Source organism: Humulus lupulus, chromosome 5, assembly GCF_963169125.1.
Source record: "Humulus lupulus chromosome 5, drHumLupu1.1, whole genome shotgun sequence".
Taxonomy (NCBI): Eukaryota; Viridiplantae; Streptophyta; class Magnoliopsida; order Rosales; family Cannabaceae; genus Humulus; species Humulus lupulus.
Genome location: NC_084797.1, coordinates 48,107,741 through 48,124,578, shown reverse-complemented (window position 1 = coordinate 48,124,578; position 16,838 = coordinate 48,107,741).

Genomic DNA, 16,838 nt, shown 5'->3' with positions numbered 1-16,838 from the left:
TGGGGAGGAGGTTGTGACTAGAACGATGAGCTCGAAGCTTGGGTAGTCTCGAAAGTGTGTCAGCACAACGATTGAGCTCAATCACGCGAAAAGACAATACAGTATGACAGAATCATGGCTAAGTACCAAGCCAAGTTGCTCGGTATGTTCCTAATGCTAGTCTGTAGGCTGTTTTTCTGATCCCCCTCCACTGTGGTGGAGAGTTTGTATTTATACTGTCTCCTTCGTCCCTTTCTTCTCGCAAGTGGTTGTTGTGTTAGGAAAAATAGTTTTTGCCTCAATGGAAATGGTCAGAAAATACAACTCTATGCAATATATTAAAAATAAATAATGATTGATTAAAAAGAGTTACAACTCTATAACTGAAAAATACAAATAAACAAGGAAAAGAAGAAGAAGAAGAAGAGAATAGTGAATAATACAATTCTAAGCAAAAGATTACAAGCAAAGTAATAATGTTTGAAACAAAATAAAAAAATATTACAACTCTAAACAAAGGTTACAAGTTAAACGGGTCTCCTTTGGTACAATCTCCTCCGCCGGGTCTGTCCCGTACGGTTGGTTGTTTTCAAAAAGTAGTGCAATCAAAAAGCATTCTATGAACGAATTCCTTCATAGTCTTCATAGAGTAAGTAGAGTGGAGAGAAATGGGAGTAAGCCTTTGGTATTCTGTTCTTATTACTTAGTTCCTGTCTATCTCTATCCAGAATAATGGATCGTCTGTGAAGCAGAGAAATATTAGTCCAGTATTTAGAACTAGATTCGAAAAATTCACATACAGAAAAAAAAAAGGTGAGGCTTGAGTCTACTTTCGATTACAAAAAAGTATAGTAGAAATAAGACTCACTACTCAATTTGAAGGCAACATCCCTTGCAGCCTTTACAAAGATTTCCCTTCTTTGCTTCTTTTTTTTGTTTGAAATAGGACCAGGACGGGTATAATCCGATTGTAAAGAAAGAAACCGCCAGAGTGGGGGATTGTCCTGTCCTCCTCACTGGCCCCAAAGAAGATGGCTCTATCGCTAAGCAGGCCGGCAAAGAGGACACCAAATGCCTAAACAAGACAAAACCCTACTAATATGCTTATCACAAACTTTCCGGTCTCCCTCTAGCACACGGGAATCGACCCTACGCATTGGGGACGAAGCGTAGAGGTCACTTTAGTTTGTTGTACTGGAGTGGTTCATCGTCAAAAGAACAACAATGGGTTGTAGCATTTTCTATTAATTTGTCTAAGGGATGTAAAAGAAGGCTTTCTCGTCTAAAGGCAGGGGCGAGCTTTCTCACTATACAATGACCACTACGAACGAAGGACCAATGACAAACAACAGAATAAGAAGAAAAGCAATAGTGTAAAAAGTAAGAACAAAAAAAAAAAGTAAACTCTCACTTACACAACCTAAGTGAAGAGTGTTGGGGATCACCAACTTGAACAAGGTTTAAAACCTTTGTCCAAAAGCTTATTTCCCTCTAACTCAAGCACTAAGGGATCTCTCTCAGATATTGGAAATGCTTTATGGAATTATCAAGCCTCAAGGTGTTTCTAGCCAAGTGCTCTAATGGATATAAATATTGTGTCTTTCAAGTGAGCTATAGGCTCCTATTTATAGAGTTTAGAGACACCCTTTGAATTTCAAATTCCACCAACCCCCATGGCTGTTACCAATGATTAATTGGATTATTATGGAATTAAAAATGAGATTTAGGAGTTATTTGAGTTTTTGGAACCATTCAACATATTTGGAAAAAATTGAAAAATTGGCTTGAAATGCACTTGTGGCCGCGGCCACTGCTCTCTGTCCCCCAGGCTGCGGCCACCATCATTCAGTGGTCGGTCACAACCCAGTTTCAGCACACCAATTTGTGTTGTTTTTCCAAACGGATCTAAACCCTCCCAATTGATTTTGTAACCCCCAAAACACATTATTGTGATTAAAATCATATCTCTAACAACCATTTCACATATGGATTTATGAAATTCATCTAAAATATTGTGTAACACCAAATTTACACAATAAATGGTAATATTTGGAAGTTACAAATTTGTAACACCAAATATGTTACATTATTTGGATATATCTCATATATCTAAATATTGTAACTCTCTATTATATGTTACAATATGTGACACTCTTTGTCACACTTATTTAATCTAAAACATTATATTATAATATAATATAATATTACATTATATTATAAAATAATATAACATGATCACACACGTTTATATTACATGTCCGAGAATTTAGGGATAAACAGATATGTGATGTCTGATCATGCACGTTTATATATAACGTATCTAGCTTAATAAACTCTTGGACATGGCAGGTTGTCAGAGTACTACGACTTGAATATAACGCCAGCTCGTGCCCAGGATGTTGTATTTTATATCCATCTCCAACTCGTGCCTTAATGCGTCGTATTCCTCAGCTCGTGTAATTATCAACTTGTGGGCCCCTCAGTACTGGTCTTAGCTAGCCAGCTGTACTTGAGCTGCACAAAAGACCCGGGCTGAATATCAGGGCGTACACTTATTATTTAAAAAAGTACAATAATTCTACTATCAAAGTCAGCTTTAGAATTTAATTTAACTAAAAAAAAACTATATGTTTTCCATTGGCATTTCATAAAAGCCAATATCCAATATATGGAAATAATAATAAAAAAAAGCTACTATAAAAAAAAACTTATCATATTCGAAATTTATAAATATTTTTTATTTTTCTTTTATAAAAAAATGTCCTATTTAGAATATAATTAAAAATAAAAAACTAAATGTAGTTTCTTATTGTAAAGTTAAAGTTTGAATTCCCAATATGTGTTTATTATTATCTAATAAACTTTAATACCCAATATATGTCATTTTTATTTGTCTCATAATAAAATTTATTTGAAGATTGGAAGTTACATTTTTTATTTAATAAGTTCACTAATTACAAAATTTGACTATGATTAGTATTTAAATTTCAAATATTCAATCACCCTTTTGTGTATTTATATTCAAAATTCAAAATTCAAAATGAGAAAAATATATTTATTAAAATAATATATAAATATCAAAGTTATTAATTTTATTTGAAAATAATTTTAAAAAAAAAGCAACAATAACTTTTTGACTTTTTTCAAAACATTTTTATATTATTCGAAATTTATATATATTTTTTGAATTGTATATTAATCAAACAAATCATATTTGGAATATAAAAAGAAAAATCTATATTTAGTATCTTATTGAAATGTTAACATTTTCAATTCCCAAAAACTAAATATATGTTTTTTTATTATTTAATAAAATTTACACCCAATATATGGAATTATTCTTTGTCTCATTAATTAATTAAGATATTATGCTCTAGATTGTTTGGTGTATTCAATACCATTTAGTAATTAATGAAAAATTATAATTCTATTTGTTTCCAAAAATATAAATGGCAATCGATATATTTAATACCCTTTAATATACATAAAAAAAATTTCAGTAGCTTCGTATACAAATATAATATTCATTAAAAAGTCTTTTCATTATTTAGAATTTTAATTAAAAAAAATCAATATATTCTTAATAATAGTTTTTCTCTATAATAAAAAATTAAATAATAAAATATACATAAATGTTCATTTTAAATAAACTATCACTTAATTTTTTTTAACAAAAACAATATAAATTATATAAAAAAATCTATCACATATTTATATTTATAGAACTGTTGACGCCGTTTTTCGTCAACAGTGAAAGAAGAGCACGTAAACAACAAACAGTGATGGCCAATATAAATATGATAATACAAAACACAATTTTTACGTGGTTCAGCAGTTAAATCTGCCTAGTCCATGAGTCTTTGTTATTAAACTCAAGATGATCTCTGAAAATTCTTCAAGTATGAATTCTTCAGAGTTTTCTCTCAAGATTAAGAGATTCGGTCCCTTACAATGGTGCATCTCCTCTCTATTTATAGAGAAGATTGCAGAATACTATCCCACACATTTCGGGTAGTTACTCTTTTTGTGCAAATAAATCAAATGGCCTTAAATGCCTATAATCCGATATAAAAGGAAACGTCCCCTGAAGACCAGGGGGCGTATAACTAATCAAATAATATCCCATGATTTTAGGGGATTTACAGTAATAAATGTAGACCACGTCTCTTATAGTCAACACTTTAAGATATTCAAGGTTATTATCATATATCACCAAGGCCTTATTCTCCCAGGTCTCACATCAACTTTCGAGCTAATAACATCTCCTGAGGTCACATGGTTTTCGAGATCGTACGCGCGTCAGGATCGAAACCCATGATCCGAGGTCACCCCTGAGGACAGATGCATCTCGGGAGCTACCCTTCGAGATCGTGTGGATTTCGAGGCCACCATATTCGAAGTCGTCTCAGCTTTGCAGGCTTGATGTCTAGTCTTGGAACATACTTCAGACTTTACGAGTTCATTCGCTGCGAATCCAGCTTTCGAGGTCACATTTATCATGGCTCGAAATCTGGGTATAACATCTTGCCCCCTCAAAAGTATTTGTTCGAATCCTAAGAGAAGGAAACTTTTGAACTACTTTCTTCGGGAACCGTACCGTCACACACTTGAGAATGGACACGCGTCAGTTGGATATTGCTCATTTATGGTACTTGAGTACCTTGGAAACCTGCCCACGATCATTCGTCTGCTACCTTTTCGGTACCATCATGTCATCGACCCCTGACCGTTGGATTTCATGAGGATTCTGGCCAATGGCCCAGATTAATCCTTTTTTTTTTTTTCACTTTTCTCCCTTTATATATTCAAGGTCTTCTTCTTCCTCTTATTTTACATGCATCAGAAACAAAAAAGGAAGGGACGAAACCAGAGGCCATCCCAGAGAACTTCTTTCTTGTGCATGTTCTCTCAGTTGAAAAAACAAAGGACCTCTGGTTTGTTCGAGTCCGTGAGCTCATATTTGCAGCCTCTCCTTCAGTCAGCAATTTCTCTGCAATTGCCATTATTGTGTAAGTGTCCAATCTTTGTTTTCCCTTACCCCAATTTTTGTTCATACTGTTCTTGTTATCTCTGTCAATGTACTAGTTTATTTTCTTAGTACAATACGTTAGGGAATTTTTATCCGATAGGCTTTTATGTTTTAAGTTTCCATACTGGGTTTACATCACTGGTTCATACCCAGTTTTGATGTTTGAGCAAGATTTCTGTTTTCTGGGTTTTAAAATTTTAAAAGACGTTTCTTGTACACCAAGATATCGGGTATAAAACCTTGGCCTTGACAAATGCACGATACCCAAGGTTACCTTTTCTGGTTATCCGCCACTCTTTTTCCCCTGATTTTCGGGATTTTAAAAAAATTGTCCACTCTCCTCCTTTTCTCGTGGGACACACGTTCTGACTCTTTAATAAGGATCTTAGTATCGAGCTTGTTTTGTTCCTAAACTCCGAGCTTGTCCTGTCAAGCTCGTAATTCTTGCATGCATGGCCCTCACCATTTTTTCTTTCTCGCTAGATGTCACAGAATCTGGAAAGATGGTGGGGGTCATTGCTGGCAATCCCTTACTCGCCAAAAACCCCGAGCCCGGAGTCGCTATTTGCTCGAAATCAACGTCGGATTCGTGAGTACGAGCTTGCGCACGAGCAGGAGGATATTCAAGTTCATTATCGCCGCCAAATAGACGAGGTCATAGAGAAGAAGAGGAGAACTCTTCGGGAGGCCCTTTATCCAGAGTCCAATTCAGGGCCTAGGCCGATCCCCCTCGACCCCGCATTAAAGGTCACCGTCGCGTATAGTCCAGGAGAACTCCAATTTTCATTGATGGGGGAGCCTTCTTCCTCGCAGCCGAGGAAAGAATTTTTTGAGGCCGAGCACTACTGGAGCTCGGTAACCTCAATAATTCAGGTAACTGACATCCTGGCATTACATGGCCTGAGGCTGTCAAGCTCCTTGAGATGTCGAGCTCTGACCTCTAATGAATGAAGCTGCCATGCTCCAGGGACTGGAAACCCTGAAATTAAGCTAAGGTATGCGGCCTGGAGCCAGGAACACATGAAGGCAGGAGCTCTACTGCCTTTGAAGTCTTTCTTCAAGGACTTCACGGACTTTGTTGGGTTGGCCCCGTTCCAGCTCAACACCAATTCTTACAGGGTCCTGCCAGCCCTAAGGTCGTTATACCACGAGCTGAAGTGGGAAGGACCTTCACCTCAGGAGATTTTATATCTCTTTTGTCTAAAAAGCAACCCCTCCCGAGCTCGGGGAGGAGATGGTTTTTACTACCTTTCGAGCTATCCCAAAGAGAAAAAGGTCTTTGAAGATCTCCCTAATCATCCACCTGATTTCAAAAAAGCCTTCTTCTGGACAGACGGCCTGTCCCCGTCTCGATGCTACTCATTCAGGCGGATTCGTAAGTATTCCAGTTTTCTTTATCTCTGTGCTCGGGTTTTGGTTTGTAGGTTTGTACTTAGTTAAAAGGTGTCTTATTTTCCAGCCAATTTTCAACGTCCTACCCCCGACGTCACGATGAAGGAGCATGGAGAGACCCTGCTCCAAGTTCCTTACGGCCGGAGGTCTCTTTCGTACCTCTTACATGAGAGTAAGCTCCGAGCTTGCGGGCTCTTGGGAGATAGCCAGTCCACCTCAGACTGGTCCAACAAGAAGTATGATCATTGGGAGCAGGTGCCTTTGCCCACAGGTATCCTCCCCCCGAGGAGAAAGGTGAGGCCTCCACCCCCAGCTCGCCGAAGGAGTCCACCATCGGGGAATGAAGCTAATGACGAAGCCTTGAGTTCAGACTCGGATGAAGGAAAAGCCATCCTTACCTCGAGAATGTGGTCCCCCACCTTATTAAAGCATAAACCCGATAGGTTAGTTTCATGCCCGTATGATAGATACCACTTCTACATATGGACTTGGGTAGATGATCGAGTTCATAGGTTTGATAGTTGGCTCGGGAAGTATGACACCATTTATACTTCAGACGAGGTGTGGAACGGGATAGCTGTCCAATATGGGACCAACGATTATAGGGACCTTTCGAGGTTGACGTCCACCTATAGGGAAGGTACTCCCCCCGCCTCTTCTGAAGATGGGGGAATTTCATGGTCCCCGAGCTCTAATTCGGGGGAGAGTTCCAGTTAGGTCTTTCTTTACTTGGTTTTTTCTTTTTTATTTTCCAAGCTTATTATCATTATGTCTAACTTCGATTGGAACTGTGCAGGTGCCATGGATCCTGATCTCGACGCTGTGCTTTTTAGTGATGAGGGAGCTGGAGCTCAGAAGAGTAAACGCCCGAGAGCCTCGCGGAGGTCCGACCGACCATCCAAGGTCCCCAGACGCCTCGAGAAGACCCCAACGGCTCAGGCTACTGCGAGCACAACCGAGGAGCCGATTGTCCAGGTTGATGCGTCTGGTTCAACCGCGCCCGTCTCGCTTCCTCCAACCGACACTCAAATAACAGTCAGCCGGCCCCCGAAGAAACCTTCCGTCTCCAAGGTTCAACTACCGACGACCCGACATCATATTGAGGACTTCGTGCTTGACGGCGCCGCCGGGACCCAAGGGGCTGTGCTTAGCTCGGACGTCCTCTCTCGAGTGGGTCAGAGTTTTTCTGGCTTCGGTGCCGACCATTGGGACCTCGTGCACAAGGCCTCGGACTGTAATACTCTTTATGATAAGAGTATTGAACTCACTGCCACGGTAGCCTTCGCAACTCTCCTTTAACTGTTTGTGTCTCAGCTCGCGATCTAATTTGTTCTTTGTATTTCAGGCCCTTGTCGTTTCAGCACAGCTTAATTATAAGCTGACCAACGAGGTGCACACGAGTATGTCTCTGGCCCAAGAGTCGAGGGATCTCCAGCTTAAGATGGCTGATGAACTCAAGGACTCGAAGACCGAACTTGAGAAAGTGAAGACCCGCCTCGCGGAGCTGGAGAAGACGAAAGCCGAGCTTGAACAGGCGAAGACTCGTCTTGCCGAGCTGGAGAAGGCTAACGCTAAGCTCGAAGAGGAGAAAGCTGCTACTTTTGACATCATGGAAGGCGAGAAGGCCCGCCTCCTGAACGAGTTCAAAGAGCAGAAGGAGAAGGCGGTAGACCAGGCCATGTACAAAATTTGGGTTGACAATGCCGACCTCGATACCAGCTTCCTGGGTCCTCTCGAGGCCAAGTATGTAGAGCGGTGGAGTGCCCGTCTTGAGGCGAGTGAAGCTGCTCGAGAGGCTGCTCAGAAGGATAGTCATGCTATTCGTCCTGGGGGGTCTAGTGCCATTGACGCCGGAAAAGCCAAGGGAACTGCTCCTTCTTGATTCTTACCTCGGGGCTGCGTCCCTCTATTGTTTGTAACTATTTTTATTTATGCCCGTAGGGCTGATACAATTTTTTTTTTTTTTTTTATAAACTTACATATGCTTTACATTTCTTGGCTTGAAATATTTTGCATATTTTATATGAATAAGTTTTTTATGTTTATTTCTTCATACAAACATAGTTGGGATTTAGGCTCAAAACTCGATGCATCCACGCATTGTTTGTTCGAATTATCCGCTCCTGATCTCGTTATTTATCAAGGTCGGATATTACTTTAACCATGAACTCAAAAGTACTTGTATGGTATGTAATGTGAATGGTTTAGTTATATCTTATTGCTTAGTTACTTTTCCTCATCCTCGGTTATCTCCCCGAGGTTATGAGTTCGAAACTATTTTTCTTTAAGATATTCCAGCCTCGATCTCGACTTATTTCGAAGTAGGTTTAAATTCCAACTCGTCGATTAGTTTTAGCTGGTTTGTTCCAAACCTATTAAGTTTGCACATCTGGTTAAATCCAAACGTTATTATCTTTTGATAATTTGGTTGTCCAAACTATCTAAGCTCGCATATCTGGTTATGTCCAAATACTTTTATGTTTTTGATAATTCGGTTGTCCAAATTATCTAAGCTCGCGTATCTGGTTATATCCAAATACTTTTATGTTTTTGATAATTCGGTTATGTCCAAACTATCTAAGCTCGCGTATCTGGTTATATCCAAATACTTTTATGTTTTTTTAAAATTTTTTTTATTTCAATGGTATATATACCAATGATGCCCCCTTAATATCCTATGAGTGTGACCATAGGTTATTAAATTAAGAGAGATTGCAAAAATAAAAAGAGATAACATATTGAACGAAATAGATCTTTATTTGATGGAATTCAAAAGCAGATAAACTACTACAGATAATCAATCATGGTTACAAGCAACACACTTCCTACACTACTGATAGTAAGGTCTAAGGTGTTCGCCATTCCATGCTTGCGGTACCAGGCTCCCATCCAATCTCGCCAGCTTATAAACACCGGTCTGGATGACTGACTCTATCTGGTATGGTCCTTCCCAATTCGGTCCGAGCACACCAGCTGCTGGATCTCGTGTTGCCAAAAATACGCGCCTTAGCACCAGATCTCCCACACCGAATCTTCAATCTCGAACCCTTTTGTTGAAATATCTAGTAGCTCGTTGCTGGTAGGCAGCGTTCCTTAGCTGAGCCTCGTTTCTCTTTTCTTCAATCAAGTCTAAGGTTTCTTCGAGATGAGTGTGGTTTGAGTCTTGGTCGTAAATTTGAGTTCGGATCATTGGGATTTCGACCTCAATAGGCAACATAGCCTCACATCCGTATGCTAGAGAGAACGGGGTGTGCCCCATTGATGTTCGAGCCGTGGTTCTATAACCCCATAGGACTTGGGGCAATTCTTCGGGCCAACGTCCCTTTGCTTCCTCCAACTTTTTCTTCAGAGAACTTTTGAGAGTTTTGTTCACAGCCTCGACCTGGCCATTCGCTTGAGGATGAGCTACTGATGAAACACTCTTTATTATGCCGTTCTTTTCACAAAAGTTGGTGAACAAGTCGCAATTGAACTGGGTTCCGTTGTCGGATACGATCTTCCTCGGCACCCCATATCGGCACACGATGCTTTTTACTACGAAATCAAGGATCTTTTTTGAAGTTATAGTTGCCAACGGTTCAGCCTCCGTCCACTTCGTGAAGTAATCCACGGCGACTACAGCATATTTTACTCCGCCTTTGCCAGTCGGGAGAGAGCCTATGAGGTCGATGCCCCATACCGCGAAAGGCCATGGGGAAGTCAACATGGTTAGCTCGGATGGTGGAGCTCAGGGAATCGTGGCGAATCTCTGGCATTTGTCGCATTTCTTCACGTACTCGAAAGAATCCGTTTTAATAGTTGGCCAGAAATATCCTTGGTGTATGATCTTCTTGGACAGGCTATGCCCCCCGGTGTGATCCCCGCAGAACCCTTCATGAATTTCTTCAATGATCTTCTTAGCTTCGGGCGGGGTTACGCACCGAAGTAACGGAATGGAATATCCCCTCCTGTATAGCTTTCCGTCCAAAATGGTGTAACGGGGAAGTTGATACATCAACTTTCGAGCCTGGTTCCGGTCTCTTGGAAGGACTCCGTTCTCGAGATATTCAACTATTGGGGTCATCCAGGTAGGTTTTGTTTCGATCATACACACATCTTCCTCCTCTGGATCATTAATGCTAGGTGCCGATAGGTGTTCTATGGGCACAACGTTCAGTTCTTCATTTTCAGCGGATGTGGCAAGCCGAGCTAAGGCATCTGCATTTGAGTTCTGCTCGCGGGGAACTTGTTCGATTGTATAAAATTCAAAACACTCCAATGCGGATTTTGCCTTCTCCAAATAAGCTGCCATTCTCGTGCCGCGAGCCTGGTATTCTCCCAAGATTTGATTTACCACGAGTTGGGAATCACTGTAGCAATGTACAGCTCTAGCTTTGAGCTCCTTTGCTATACAAAGTCTCGCGAGTAAAGCCTCGTATTCAGCCTCATTATTCGATGCTTTGAAACCAAATCTTAAGGCAGAATGAAATCTGCTCCCTGCGGGGGTAACCAAAATGACCTCTACCCCCGCTCCATTTTCGTTTGATGAGCCGTCGACGTAAAGTTTCCATAGCTCGTGGGCCGGGGTTATTACCTCGTCGTCGGCTATGCCGGTACATTCCACTATAAAGTCTGCCAACACCTGTGCCTTAATGGTCGTTCTCGGGTGGTAGGTGATCTCAAACTGTCCGAGCTCAACTGCCCATTTAAGAAGTCGACCTGAAGCTTCTGGCTTAGACAAGACTTGCCTAAGTGGTTGATCAGTCAACACATGGATGGGATGCGCTTGGAAGTAGGGGCGGAGCTTACGAGATGAATGAATTAGACTAAGCGCCAGCTTCTCCATCAGGGGGTATCTTGACTCTGCCCCCAGTAATCTTTTACTGATGTAGTAAACGGGTCTTTGTACCTTCTCTTCCTCTCGAACGAGCACTGCGCTTATTGCGTGTTCGGTGGTTGAGAGGTATAGGTACAGAGTTTCTCCCGTTTCAGGTTTTGACAGGATGGGTGGTTCCGCAAGGTGCTTTTTGAGCTCCTGAAAGGCCAGCTCGCACTCCTCCATCCATTCAAATTTCTTACCTCCTCTCAATAGGTTGAAAAATGGAAGACCACGGTCTGTAGATTTCGAGATGAATCTGCTTAGGGCTGCCATCCTGCCAGTCAAACTTTGGACATCTTTTTGCCTTCGAGGTGAGGGCATGTCAATCAGGGCCTTGATCTTGTCGGGGTTGGCCTCGATTCCACGAGAGTTCACGATAAAGCCCAGAAATTTTCCTGAAGACATCCCAAAAGTGCACTTCTAAGGATTTAGCTTCATGTTGTATTTTCGGAGTACGCCGAAGCACTCTTCGAGGTCATCAACATGGTTCTTGTTGAGTTGAGATTTGACAAGCCTGTCATCGACATAAACTTCCATGTTGTTTCCTATTTTCTCTGAAAACATCATGTTCACGAGCCGCTTATATGTGGCCCCAGCATTCTTGAGCCCGAATGGCATGACATTATAGCAGTATAGCCCCTTATCCGTGATGAAGCTCGTATGTTCTTGGTCGGGGGCATGCATGGGAATCTAGTTATATCAAGAATAGGCATCCATGAAGGATATCAGGCCATGCCTCGCCGTGGCATCCACGAGCTGGTCAATCCTTGGCAACGGAAAACAGTCTTTCAGGCAAACTTTGTTGAGATCTGAGTAGTCAATACAGGTTCGCCACGTCCCATTGGGCTTTGGGACCAACACCAGATTGGCTACCCAGTCAGGGTAAAAGGCATCCCTAATGAATCAGTTTGCCTCTAACCTATCAACCTCCTCCTTTAGTGCTTTCTTTCTATCTTCGTCCAGCTGTCTTCGCTTTTGTTGCTTCGGGGGGAAGCTTTTGTCTATATTCAGTGCGTGGCTTGCTATTCTCGGACTTATTCCCACCATGTCCGAGTGCGACCACGCGAAGACATCTTGGTTTTTCTTCAAAAAGTAAATTAATTGCTATTTTGTCTCATCTTGGAGGTGTTTTCCAACCTTCACCTTTTTCGAGGAATCGGCTTCTTTGAGCTCCTCTAAAGGTTCGAGGTCAAATTTCTCCTCAATCCTTGGATCAATCTCTTCGTCAATCTCTAAGACCATTCCGTCTTTGTTTTGAATGATGGCGAGTGCTTGTGTGCTCGTCTGTTTCTTTCCTCTCAAGGAGATGTTGTAGCATTCCCTCCCTGCTGATTGATCTCCCTTCAATGTTCCGACTCCGCTGGGGGTCGGGAACTTAAGGGCCAGATGCCTTACTGATGAAACTGCCCCCAGCCCGACCAGGGCGGGTCTCCCGAGCAACACATTGTAGGCTGATGGTAAGTCTACTACCACGAACTCCATCATCTTGGTTGCCGAGACTGGGTAATCTCCCAAGGTCACGGGGAGCTTGATGGATCCCATGCAGGCGGTCCCTTCTCTTGAAAAGCCGTATAAAGTATTGCACACGCTTTCAGGTCGCGAAGGGAGAGTCCCATCTTTTCGAGGGTTGCTTTATAGAGAATGTTGACTGAGCTCCCATTGTCTATGAGAACTCGGTGGACCCTTTTATTGGTTAGCTGGAGAGTGATGACCAGTGGATCATGGTGAGGAAACTGGACATGGGACGCGTCTTCCTCAGTGAAGGTTATTGGTTGTGTTTCAATCCTCTGGCTTTTTGGAGCCCTAGGTTTGGGTTCATAAGGAGACCCATCCCCAGTTTTCAGCTCGTTAACGTATCTCTTTTGGGCATTCCTGCCTACTCCTGCGGGATGAGGCCTTCCCGAGATGGTTATTACATCCTCTCCATCTATCGGCGGGGGCCTATCTTCTTCCCGAGCTCGGGAATTATTGTTTTGTGCCATCGGAGGCGCGGCTACTCTCTGGCTCGCGGCCGCCTGACTAGTACTCTGGTTTTTGACATATTGCCTGAAGTAACCTCTCGAGATCAATCATTCGATCTCGTCCTTCAGTTGTCGACATTCATCGGTTGTATGCCCGGTGTCTCTGTGAAATCGGCAATACTTACTGGAGTCCCTCTTGGATTTTTGATTTCTCATCGGGTCCGGACGCCTGAAGGGGACCTGGTTTTCATTAGCCACGTATATGTTCTCCCGAGACTCATTGAGCTCGGTGTATACTCTATACACGGAGAAATATCTCTCCCCCTTCTTTTTCTTTCCTCCTTTGGCCTCGGGATTACTTCCTTCGTTCTTTTTTCTCTGGGAAGGGTTTTCCACAGCAGGCTTTGAAGCTATTGGGTCCGCCGAGGTTGAGGCAGAGTTTACGTTTATCGTTGTAGTTTCGGGCTGGGAAGTCACATTAAGTGTCGACCTCGCTTCCTCTACATTGATAAACCTCTGCGCTTGTCTATTAAACTCGGTTAGGGACCTCACCGGTTTTCTTTGCATATCGTCCCAGAGGGCGCTTCCTGGCATTACTCTGGCCTGGACAGCTATTAAGTGTCCACTGTCATCCACATTCCGAGCTCGGGCGACTTCCAAGTTAAACCTTGTAAGGTAACTTTTTAATGTTTCGCCTGGTTGTTGCCGAACATTAGTGAGGGTTGACGCCTCAGGTCGAACCCCCATCATGGCTCTGAACTGCTTTTTAAAGTCTTTAGACAGCTGCTCCCAAGAGGTTATTGAATGTCTCTTATATTTTTCGAACCAGCTTTTAGCTGGTCCTGTCAATGATGCTGGAAATAACATGCATCTGAGCTCGTAACCCACGTTACTGGCTCTCATTATGGTGTTGAACGTGCTCAGATGACTGTACGGGTCGGTCTTTCCTTCGAACGTTGGGACGTGAGGGATCCGAAACCCTTGAGGAAATGGAGTATTGGAAATATGGGGAGCAAAAGGTTCGAGCTCCTCGTCAGAGTCTTCATATCGATCATTCTCTTGCTCGTTTTTCAAAAGCCTAAAGGCCCTTTCAAGCTGATCGATTCTTTCTTGGACTGGGTCCGCAAAGGGTATTGTCTGGAATCGGTTGTCATCGATCATAATTCCAGGCTCGCGTCTCCGTAAGGGATCTCTACGCCTATTCACGCGATCCCTCAGGTCCGGATTTATTGGGTCACTATTACCCCGACTTTGATTCAGGTGCTCTCGCAGGTCGGGACGATTTTTGCGGTTTCCAGTATTCTTACGACCTCGGTCATGCTTGCTGACCGACCTGGTATCTCTAGAATCATCACTGGTAAAACTCGTCGCATGGTTATTTCGTGATGGATTCTTTCCATGTCGCCTCATCTCCGCCGTGCGAGACCGAGATGTTTGACTTTTTTTAGATGGGGCGCCTCTCCGCTCCTGGAAAGCCTCCCCATTTCCTTGTCTTCCTCCCGCACGCCTTTCGCCCTAATCTCGAACTGGTTGAGCATTCTTGCTGGGGGGCGAAGGATATCTTATAGGTGATGGAGGGAACCATATGGGTGACGGTGGCTGCCATCCATGTCGCGGCCTAGACGGTCCAGAATTTGCCCGAGATGGGTTGGTCGCATTTGGTGCGCTCCTAGGTTTTTGAGTCTGAGCCTCTGCAGGGGTTCGGTTGTTCTCAGTTCCTGCAGGTACTTCCACAGGCGGGTTAGCCGGGGCCCTTGCCCGAGTATTTCTCTGAGGCCTAGGGGGAGGGGATGGCTCTGCTGGTGCCGGAGGTTGAGCCGGCCTCCTTGTGGCAGCATCTTTTCGTGGGCGCCCACGGGGTCTACGGGGAGGAACGTGTACGTCCCTTGGAGGAGGGACTTGGTTTTCGCGCGGAGAAGGGGGCCTGAGCCACCTGCGCCTCTGCGGCTATCCTTGCCAATTCCTCATTCTGTTTGTTGGCCTCTGCCAACTACTGCTTCAATTGCCGGTTTTCAAGTTCCACAATGGGAACATACCGCTCAGGATTGTAATACATATCCTCATCCCTTGGTGGAGCAGGTGGTCCCCGGGAATCGAAAGAACCACTTCTTTCTTCAACATCCGGGTTTTCCATTGGTTGTTTCCCAGGACGTCTTGGGTAATTTTCTTCAGTAACGTTCTGATTATTAGTGGCCATGACTTACTCAGGGATGAATGCTTAAGGCTCTCGATGAAAGCACCAAACTGTTGACGCCGTTTTTCGTCAACAGTGAAAGAAGAGCACGTAAACAACAAACAGTGATGGCCAATATAAATATGATAATACAAAACACAATTTTTACGTGGTTCAGCAGTTAAATCTGCCTAGTCCATGAGTCTTTGTTATTAAACTCAAGATAATCTCTGAAAATTCTTCAAGTATGAATTCTTCAGAGTTTTCTCTCAAGATTAAGAGATTCGGTCCCTTACAATGGTGCATCTCCTCTCTATTTATAGAGAAGATTGTAGAATACTATCCCACACATTTCGGGTAGTTACTCTTTTTGTGCAAATAAATCAAATGGCCTTAAATGCCTATAATCCGATATAAAAGGAAACGTCCTTGAAGACCAGGGGGCGTATAACTAATCAAATAATATCCCATGATTTTAGGGGATTTACAGTAATAAATGTAGACCACGTCTCTTATAGTCAACACTTTAAGATATTCAAGGTTATTATCATATATCACCAAGGCCTTATTCTCCCAGGTCTCACATCAACTTTTGAGCTAATAACATCTCTCGAGGTCACATGGTTTTCGAGATCGTACGCGCGTCAGGCTCGGAACCCATGATCCGAGGTCACCCCTGAGGACAGATGCATCTCGGGAGCCATCCTTCAAGATCGTGTGGATTTCGAGGCCACCATATTCGAAGTCGTCTCAGCTTTGCAGGCTCGATGTCTAGTCTTGGAACATACTTAAGACTTTACGAGTTCATTCGCTGCGAATCCAGCTTTCGAGGTCACATTTATCATGGCTCGAAATCTGGCTATAACAAGAACATATTTTTTATTTTTACCATTCCAATAAAATTATTTTTGCAGTGACCAATAAAAAACACAATTTATTTACATGATCATTGAAAAAATATTAGTGTCTTTCATATTTTTTTTAAGAAAACAATCAAAGACTAAAACAAAAGAAAATAACATATAATACTTTTAAATATCTTTTCATAGTTCATAAATATCTCACAATAGTGTACACTTAAGAAATTTCATTTTATTTATTAATAATATTAGAAAGATTTTAGATTTTATAATAATTAAAACTATTATAATCTCTATATATTGTGAGTATTTTTTATTTTACAATATCAATTTATTTTATATTTTAGAATTTGATTTTAATTTGATATTTTATTTCTTTTATCACTCTATTTAAAATATATATTTTGCATCTTAAGTTTATGGAGGATGTTGAGGGAATTGTTTTCATCATATTATTGTGGAAAAACTCTGTTTCTATTACTAATTATAACAAGTATTTTGACTACTCAATATTCACAACTTCTAAGAGTGTTTACATTCATACACATATATAATATAATTACTAAGGAGAAACCAAATACATCCT